The sequence below is a fragment of the Maniola jurtina genome, chromosome 8 (genome assembly GCF_905333055.1).
Source record: "Maniola jurtina chromosome 8, ilManJurt1.1, whole genome shotgun sequence".
NCBI classification, from domain to species: Eukaryota; Metazoa; Arthropoda; class Insecta; order Lepidoptera; family Nymphalidae; genus Maniola; species Maniola jurtina.
In genome coordinates, this window is record NC_060036.1 from 10,126,973 (window position 1) to 10,131,412 (window position 4,440).

Genomic DNA, 4,440 nt, shown 5'->3' on the forward strand with positions numbered 1-4,440 from the left:
AAAAAACGTTTTCATTAATGACTCTACCATTTCGTCGTATCCTATGAATAACGCTCCAAAGGTCAGAGTGGCGTTTTTTTTTTTGCTGAATGATTTGAAATCTACTCTCAATTACACATCATTTACACTCATAAACGTTTGAAAATAAGCCACAATTGTACCTGCTTGCTGGAAAGATGCGAAAAAAAAACAGTGCTTTTACCCGCCAATCTGGCATAACTTATGCGCGAGGTCCGGCCACAAGCGTCACTCTGTCACTTTTGGTCGGATCAGCGTGGGCGACATATAATGTGCTGGAAATACTCTTAAAACTAGTTAGATATTTAGGTATTTCAATCAGTTGTAGTTCAATCTCGCACTTATACTTTTGCACAACTCCGTGGAATACTGCCACTATGGTATATGTGGCTGTTTTCATAAAAGCTTTTACGGCCGTATTTTCCAAACAATGAGGACACAACCGCACTTATGACCCGATAGAAACGATTCGGTTCCGTGGAATAAAGTCTAAAGGGGCAATTTTTATGCTTGCAGTTGAAGAAAAGCCCAAAAACCTCTTTACCTAAGGCCCTCTACTAACATTGTAAACTATAGGATTGGATACATATTCATTAGTATTAAAATCAAAACACAAAAATGCTCCTCCGGAAAAGTAGGCCTTTTGTAACAGTTTCGTTATTCGTAGGATACGATGATTTTTGTATTCGTAGACGGATGTTTATATATCTTTCTAAGGTACTACTAGGTACTTATCAATTTGTTTCATCTGCAAGACTTACCAATTACTGGTATTCTTTGACAGCTCTATTATAATAAAGAAGATCAAATGTTGCAAATACTGAATACAAAATATGAGAAAATAAGTAAAATAAAAGCGCATAGACAAGAGTGCAATATACCTACCTGTACATTTACTTCAGTAGATACCTAGGATTATTATAGTGTGGATAGTCTTCAAAATATCGATACTTTATTATAGAACATTTTGTTTTTACCTTCTTACCATTATTTTGCTCATTTTGGATTGCTAAGTGATAGAAAAAAATTAGTGTTTGAATACAAGGAAACGGTTAGGTCAAATTTTTTCGAGAGTACCTATACGACAAGGTCAATGTCATCAATTATCTTGCTTCTTTGGAAATTAACTTCCGCTGGAATACTCAAGTTCTTTCTCAATATGTTCGCATAAATCCCTCTTTCGCCTATAACAAAAGTTCTTCAATACTAAGAGCACTTACTACCAACTAATAAAAGAGTCACCTCATTAGTCTCAAACTTTTAGAGGTAAAGATATAAAACTTATCATTTCTCTGAATTGAATAAAAAAATACGCGCGTCTGGATTTAAGTACTCTACGTTAAATGATTGAATTAGAAATGAGGAGATCCGTAGAAGAACCAGAGTAACCGACATAGCTCAGCGGGTGGCGAAGCTAAAGTGGCAATGGGCAGGGGACATAGTTCAAAAAACGGATAGACGTTGGCATCCCATCATAAGGTGCTGGAGTGGCGACCTCGCATAGGAAAGCGCAGTGTTGGAAGACGCCCCCACTTGTTGGATGGAAATAAGTCGCAGGGAGCCGCTAGATTCAGGCGGCGCAATACCCTGGCGTGTGGAAGTCCCTACAAGAGACCTATGTCCAGCAGTGGACGTCTACCGGCTGTTGATGGTGATGATAGGTTTAAGCAGGTACTCGGGGTACATAGTATTTACTACTACGCAAAAAATTGGAAAATATTGGGAATCTGTTCTTTTGCAATATTTGATTGGTAACTAAAGTGTGGAGCTGCGGAGACTTTCTTGTTTGAAATCATTTAAAATGAATCATTTGAGAGTTCTCAAAACATGACAACCCTTCTTATTGCAAAAAGCACTCAAAGGTTTATATTATTGTCAGCATAATTGACGAAAATATCTAATGATCCTGTGCGATTTATATTTGGGATATTTCAATAAAGTATGATTTCCATGTAGGACACATAAAAAGAAAGTGTTGTTGAAATACGCGTTAAACAATGTTGAACTAAGTTGTTACTTAATAATAAAAGAACCAACATAGTTTATAAAATGTTTCACTAGAAAAACCTATGTAAACAGGTCAAAGAAAAATCTGGAAAATCCTAGTAGGTATTCTATACGCAGATGCAAATGTATTAGGTAGGTAGGCGAGATAGACTGCAGCTACCAATAAGATAGTCCAATTCTAAATGCCGTCTCTTTGATTGATATGTTTTGCAACTATTGGATACATTTATCACGAATAAACCCATTTGATTTATCTGTTACCTGAAGGTCGGGAGACTTAGAAATATTGCTTCCATCGATACGTTAAATATATTGTTGCCCTTTATTTGTACATAATATTATCATACTCTTGCTTTTACTATTATCTATAAATGACAGAAGCCGGCAAACATACTTATGGTCGCGTAGGTATATATCACATTTTGTGGTAGATGTTCAATTAGATAAGTGATTTACAAGGTCTCTGAATCTTTATTAGTCTTTATTAGCGGTCCATGTAGAGAATTTAGCTGAAAGCAAGCCACTTTAATCCAATTTATGTACAGCCCCAAAACGCTCCCTAGGGCAAAGAGCACTCAAATCGCCACTCGTACTTATAAACCATGCAGGTAGCCTTATACCTTGCATTAGTCTTACTAAACACAGCAAGACCTGTTCGTCTACGCGCTATACGTACCTATCCTTGTACAATGAAAAAAGTTATCTTTTACATATTTTCTTTTCTTATTTTAATGTGTATTTTATACATCGATAACTTTATAGTGAAACTTTCGTATTATCAGTCTGGTTTAATAAAAAACTTGGAAGATTATCCGTTCAGTCTACGAATGAGAAGGGAGATATCTCAAGCCAACAAAACTTTCGATGAAATTGGTATCCGACCAATTAACTCGAATGAATCGAGAAACATTTCCAATTCAAATGACACTTTGTATTCAAAGCATGTTCTTATTCAGAAATTCAAAAGATTATGGCCTGTAACAAATTGGCAAAAGTTTGGATATTTTACGGATGACTATTTATATTTGATCAACGAACATTGGCTGCAATTTCCTCCGCCGGATCCTACGGTGCAGAAGATCTTAGGCTGCATATATCTCTTGTTCGCGACAGCCGGCTGCTGGGGCAATATAATGGTACTCTTCATGTATTTCAGGTTAGTTTTTCCGATGATAAGCATATGATGATAGTATAATTAAAATATGAAGTGTCCATCTTTGATAGAATATTTCAGAGGAGTATTATTCGAGTTTTGTTTTTGAACTATATCTTGTTTAGAAGAACCTGGAACGACTTCCAAAAAGGAGGTTTTCAATTCGACTCTTAATATTCGATTTTTAATAGTCAATTCAGCCATTCAGTCCTAATTTCGTGTCACCTTTGAGTTGTTACGTTGTTACACATACTATATACTTAGCCATGAACTCTATTTTTTCCTCTAGGTTATTATTTTTATTCTATCAATCAATGAATTTTTTTAAAAATTGTAACCCTGCTACAAAAACTTTAGACACGGCTTAAAAACTCGTCTAAGTAGGTATACGTTTTTGTAATAAGAGTAAGTTCATAATAATTACCTATCGAAATTTTACAAAGTTTACAATTCTCTGAATAAACCTGTTTTTGCATGTGATGGTAGACCCGAGGAACAAACATCTATTTTGGTATAGCCTACCAAACAGTTTTTGGTGTACAAAATTACTAAAAAAAAGTGAAATTATGCTATATATTAAAAATATGCTATGTTCAAAGTAATTTTTCTCTAATTTGCTGGCAGTTTAGCAACAAAAGACTGCAGTAGACATACCTATTTATCGCTTGACCGACAATTGACAATTTTCGCGGTCATTTAACAAACCGATTCTAGCAGTAATCGTACTCGGGATCTTTTTTTCGGGCACCAGTGCGCAATTAATGGCCTGATAATATTACGTAAGTACTGCTTATTCGACTTAATAATGGCCCACTACTTCTTCAATATTAATCATAACTTGTTACGAAAAATTATACTACGGTACTCTTATAATTTTTTATTAGAATAGATTATTATGTAGGTAAGTAGGTATGTAAGTAGATAGTCAAGTAAGTATTTTAAGAAGTTCTATTGTAATTTTTTTATACTATTGTATCTACATATTTTATGAGCTGATTTAAATAAATAAATAAAAATGAATTAATAAATTATAATCTGCCATTACAATTTTTTAATAATAATTTATTTTTATTTAATTCTTTTCGCATTGCTGACAATGCCCGGACAATCATAGCAATAATATTATTAAGTAGGTACTTTGCGATTCTTAAACGTCTCGTGTAGGTATAATAACAATCTCTATGAGACACGTCCAGTGATAAAACAACAAAAATAGTTGAGCGCATGTACCAAAACAGTTCGGGATGACAGATTCGCTCGAG